General features: G+C 39.8%; 2 non-coding genes across 2 annotated transcripts; one reads left to right on the forward strand and one right to left on the reverse strand.

Annotated features, from left to right (window-relative positions):
- The first annotated feature begins 3,546 nt into the window (after positions 1–3,546).
- On the forward strand, positions 3,547–3,618 carry TRNAA-CGC (transfer RNA alanine (anticodon CGC)). Its single transcript has one exon. It is a non-coding gene; the product is annotated as a tRNA-Ala (tRNA).
- Positions 3,619–3,952: 334 nt separating this feature from the next.
- TRNAG-GCC (transfer RNA glycine (anticodon GCC)) lies at positions 3,953–4,023 on the reverse strand. The gene has a single exon. It is a non-coding gene; the product is annotated as a tRNA-Gly (tRNA).
- Positions 4,024–5,818: the final 1,795 nt, after the last annotated feature.

Consider the following 5,818-nt stretch of genomic DNA (forward strand, 5'->3'; position numbering starts at 1 on the left):
ATTGAGGTCCAGTGACTGCTTAGTTTCGAGGGGAATTCATATAGAACAAACTACAGTACATAATCTCAGGGCCTGGCTAGTTGGCAAAACAAGATCTTAGAGATGACCTTAAGAAGATCCATATCTAAATTCCCACTTTTGTGAATGGGCTAGTACTATTAGACTATAGAAACTCCTTGTGATTGGACATATCATCCACATTTGGAAAAATCTTTCATACCTCATATAGATAGCTATTTTTTTTCTCCATCCAATCTTAAAATATGTTTCTTAAACTGACTGACCATTGACAGTTTCCAGAAGTATGGGCTTTTTGTAACATCTCTTCCCTCTTAAATGTCATCTTAAATATGTACCTCCTTCTGCTTCCATCTATTTGTAACCAGAATCTAAATTATAGAATTTGCATCTTTCCAAGTAGGATCTAGCTTGCTGTTCGATAAATACTTCTAATTCTAAATGCAAATTATGATCGCTATAATTTTTCACTTTGGGATACTTATTGAAAAGAGAAATGTTTGTTAACTTTCTCTAAATTAAATATAACTGGACGTTTTTTTGACCCTTAGGTTGTTGTGAGTGATAATTAACTGTGGTGACAAAAAGCATTATTTGCTCTGAGGAGCAAAATAATGTATTTGAAAGAGCTGTCTATTTCTGTAAATGTTGAGTAAAGCAACCCAGTCCTTTTTCACCCAGGAAGCCACAAGCACTGGGCAGTTGTAGGAACCAAGTGCAGATTAGTCTCCTCCCACTCTACTTGTATCTCCTCTTAAGCCTTTCTAATGACAAGCAAATGATCAAGGACACCCCACTTGAGGAATCCATTCATGTAATAGGGGATGGGGTAGAGGAGATGGGATACATGAAGTTTAAAAATGCTTGCTTTTAGCATTCAAACGCCTCTTCCACTGGAGAAGAAGTTGGAATGAGTCAGCTGCTTTCATCCTCTAGTAACCCTAATTCCTGAGTGTGGGGAGCTTTGGACAATGAGCCTTGCACTTTAAGAATTATGGCAGGCTAGACTGTTTATACAACTGAGTAGAGAACTTGATAAGTATAGGTTCATATTCTATATCTTGGCTGCACATTAGAATCATCTGAAAAGTCTTTTAAAAATCCCATGCCCAGACCACCCCTCGAACAATTAAATCATTATCTTTGGGGATGGGACCCAAGCATCAAGAGTTTTTTTAAAGCTTTCCAGGTGTTTCCAAAGTTCATACAAGGTTTGGACATTGGACTAGTAATACTGAACACCATTCCTAGAGAGTCTGGTTTAATTGGTCTGGCATTAGGCTCAAGCAAGCATCAGGATTTTTCAAAGGCTCCCCCAGTGATTCTAATGTGCAGTCAGGATTGAAAACCACTGCTCAGCCTGGGGATAAATATCTCTGAGGGAAGGATGATCAACACATGTTGAACAAAGATATCAGGAGGTAAAGCAGGAAATTTGACAGGAAAGGTAGAAAAGTACTAGTGGTAAGTATGACCTGCCTCAAAGGAGCACCTGAGGTCAACCCTTTAAATGGGTGTGAGATGGGGGTAGGGGGGACAAAGAAATGGGGACATTTGTCCCCAGTCAAGAGAGAAGTGGAGAGGGCAGAAGCCAAAGCTGGCAATTTTTTATTTTTCATAATTTTGGCTCTTTGTCAGCCTATTTTCATCCATAGATAGTGCTGGGTAGTTTTATTCGTATCCAGAAGAGATGTGATCTCAGTTTCCTTGAAAAGCCCTGTAATCCAAAAGTGTGCCTCCTGTTTATTCTGTCCCATTAACCACCCGGCTGAAAAAACCTGCTAAATTAGAGCCTTTCTTTTGGGTTACAGTAGGCCATTAAATCAATTTTACGTCCCCCCTTTGGCTTTAGAACTGAACTTCATTTTGCTCTTCAGATGCATATAGTTAGGCCTCAGCTCATAGGATACGAGAAGAGGGTATTAAATGAGAGGGGCTAGGGTTAGCTCTGGAATTTCGGGTTTGCCTGAAAAAGAAGGCCCAGAAAAGGAGTGCCTCAGGTGATACAGAAATAAGCTATAAAATGTTAAAGGGGGCTGAAAAATGTGTCAAAAACAAGGTCACCAGAGATAAGACTTGCTTCCTTCACAATGAAAACTATAGCTTCAACTTGCGTTGGTGAAAACTTTGTGGTAGGGAAAGGGCTATGCTCCTCTGACTTCTTACTCAGAATACATTGAAGATGTTCATATTTCATGGCCTCCCGATGGAGTGCAGAGGTTGATTTGGAAATGTTCCAGCTTGGAGCAATTTTTTTTCTTTCGTAACCTCTTCCCCCTCCCTCTCCTCTTTTTTTTTTTTTTTTTTTGACATTCTGTATTGTAGTTGTATCATTACATTGGCATGTGGCTTGCTCTGGATAAGAACAAAATCTGATTATGAGCCATTATTTGTTTAAATTACGGTAAGCAGACACAATTCCTTTTTTTTTTTTTTAATCCAGGCATTGATCATGAAGGCTGTGGTTTACCCAGAATAATACTGAAACTTCTATTTTCTGTTCTTGCTTTCGTCTGCTGACCCTTTATTTCATTTATTTGGGTGCCCTGCAGAATTTAGAGTGGGAACTCTAGGCCCTGATTGTGCAAGGTGTTGGAGTGAGCCTTAGAACTCGACTGGAAGTAATTCTGTGCTCCTAGCCCCAAATCTCTCCCCTGCTCCCCACAGGGTTGTCTGGAGCTTCTACCACCCAGCCTTCGCCTGCCTGGGGTGGTAGCTGCTAAAACTGCATCCAGAAAGGTCACTCACGCCCCATTTCACTATAATGCAAGTTAGTGCATCATATTACCTAGCATTCAACCAACTGCAGCGAGGCAATTTCCAAGGGACCAAGAATCAGGGTACGTGTCTTAATTTGGGGCTGCGGGTAGGATTAGTGGTTAGGGAGGTTTCGGGGACTTACATTTACAATCTTAATATATAAATTAGTCAGATTGCCCCAAGATGTAAATACCAAACCGGGAGGAAAATCCATTTTGACCTTGTTCCCCGCCGCGATTTTTATAACAATTTGTGTATGATTAAGCTGCAAAAAGGGTGGCAGTCATTTTCTTTTAGTTTAGGCCCATCAAAGTAAAGAGCATGTGGTGAAATCTTTTTCACTTCCAAGGGCTGGCCGTGACCCCCACATAAAGTTAGTGGGGATTTGGAGTGAACCGGTCATTTTTTTGAAATGTGGGTTTCTTCTGGGGTGGAGGGCGGTGCCTCTCGGATAAATAAGCTTTTCGGGCGCAAATAGAAGGTCTCCACCGCTCTGCTTAAGGAACAGTTCCCCTGGAGGACCACCCTCCGCCGGGGATCCCGGGGAGGCGGAGCCGCCCGCACGCACCGCGGCGCCGGGACTTTTCAGCGCCAGCAAGTAACCCGCGGAGGAGTCGAGTGGGGGTTTAAGCAGTAACGTAGTCAGGAAGAGGGAAAGTGTACTTCAGAGGCGCCCTGCAAACTAAACTTCTGAACTTTTAGCAGTTAATTTGACTAAAAGTAAGGAAATGGAATGAGTATCAATACCAGAGGCTGGTTGCTGGGCTGGGGGATGTAGCTCAGTGGTAGAGCGCGCGCTTCGCATGTGTGAGGTCCCGGGTTCAATCCCCGGCATCTCCAAACAGCCGCGGGTGACTTTTTTTTTCCTTTATTTTCTTGTCTTGAAATCCTAAAACTCCACACTGCCAATGTCTTGAATGATATTCTCATAAACTCTAGAACTCCCAAAAACAATATAAAAGGAAGTTTGAAAAACGTAACGACATACAGGGAAGCAGTTCTCTCGACTTCTGTAAGTAATTTAGTCTCAAGTCGTAGACCCTCATTTGCTTATAGCCAATGTTCAGACTTGGTTGATTGACTGTTATTGAACTTGCTTTGGGCACTCGTAAAAGAAAATTGACTTTGTTATTGAACTTGCTTATTTAAGCACATGAAAAAGAAAAGTTGTACGTGCATTGGCCGGGAATCGAACCCGGGCCTCCCGCGTGGCAGGCGAGAATTCTACCACTGAACCACCAATGCTTGCATGTAGCTGTGGCTTGTTCTTTCTTACTACTCTTACTAAAAGACATCAACTGACTATTTTCTATTAATTTTATTTATGTATTAAAAACTAGAGAAAACAATGGCATTTAAAAATAATTACCGTAGAATATTAGAAAACAGTATTTACATAAATTTGCATCATATTAACTTCTTCTGAATTTTGTGAGATTGTGCTGAAACTGTCCTTGAAGAAAGGCAAATGAAAATTTTGTTTTGTCTGTACACTATTATACAGACACCAAGCCTTATCTTTAGACATTTAGATTTAGAAAAAATGCCTCTACTTCCGTTTTTTTCTTTTATCATTTTAGCTATTCAGACAAATACCTGTTGGAGATTTGGTTGGGATTGGGGGCAGGGATTAGGGATTAGGGAAGGTTTACTTGGAACCTGATCCCAATTATAAGGGTAACTTGGAGCTGTGTGATCTGCACAGGCAACTTTGAAGTATTAGTGACTTCTACCAAGTGACCTAATTTCTCTAAGATGAAACTTAATATTGGGATGCTCTTTCAACTCTAAATGTATAACTCGGATCCTTTAACCTTGGTTTCCATAGAAGGTTGAAATTTCAAAGAACATGTGAAGCAGTGAAAGTAAAGTAAAAGAAATGCATTTATGGAAATGCATCTAAACATAAAATAGAAGGTTCTGGCATTTAGACATCATTAGCCCATTATATCTAGTAGGGAAATTCCCCCAAATTTGCAGAATCTTTGCCAAGCCAGGAAGGATTTTGGAAAAGATATGACAGAATAGCCTTTAACAACCTAGCAGTTACTATGTGTTTATAATTCATTATACAGGGACTTAATCCCAGTGACATAAACATTATAATTATCCCAATTTAATAAATGTGGAAACCAAAGCACTTATAGGCAAGATTGGAACACATGCTGTATTATCCTCTGTATTTGGTTGCTTAGCCACCACTAGTGTTCAGCCAAGAACTGAATAAATCTCTGTATTTACACCCAAAATACTACATGTTAACTCAGGCCAGGAAATAGAAAGAATAGTAGAGCAGAATTAGAGAAAGATCTTACAAGGCTACTGAAATAATGGAAGGACTTCCACATTAAGATTTTTTAAAAGCCTTTTTAATATATAGCTAAAAAACAGCATCTGAAAACAAAAACATTACAGAATTAGAAAGACAAGAAAGATATGAAGGGATTAAGAAATCAGGAAATCTAAGTTACAGTCAGGTAATTTGTGGAAGAATAAGATCAAATCATTTTACCTCTCTGGGCCTAGTTTGTTCCTTCTGAAATTGAGAGAACTGGAGAAGATACGTAGTTTTAAAACTGTGTGCTGTACTTCCAGAAGTGCTTTGGGGATAATGGCTGACTACACTCCACCTTCCTTGCCCAGTCCCCTCACTTCCATCAGCTTCTTTTTAAACTTCCTTAATTGTTTACACTCGTTTGATGGGACACAAGGCCCAAATAAAATGAAAATCCCTGGCCTACATGATCTAAAACCCTTTAGCACTCAGAAATGTTATGATTCTATGGCTTAAAAAATCAAAATGTAAAACAATCCAAAAGCATCTCAGAACACTAGAAATATTACCAAACGTTTAAAACAGGTGGAATAAATAAAATAAAATAAAACGTGTGTGTTTTTGTTTGTTTGTTTGTTTGATTTTGTCAAACATTATTAGTGGCCTATCCCAATGGCTATTTCACATTCTTGCTTCCTGAAAGCCCCAAAGATTTTACTTACCCCAAGGGACAGATGTGGTGGGCTAAGCTAGTCACCCCTCCTC

This window comes from Tamandua tetradactyla, chromosome 3 (assembly GCF_023851605.1).
Source record: "Tamandua tetradactyla isolate mTamTet1 chromosome 3, mTamTet1.pri, whole genome shotgun sequence".
NCBI lineage: Eukaryota > Metazoa > Chordata > Mammalia > Pilosa > Myrmecophagidae > Tamandua > Tamandua tetradactyla.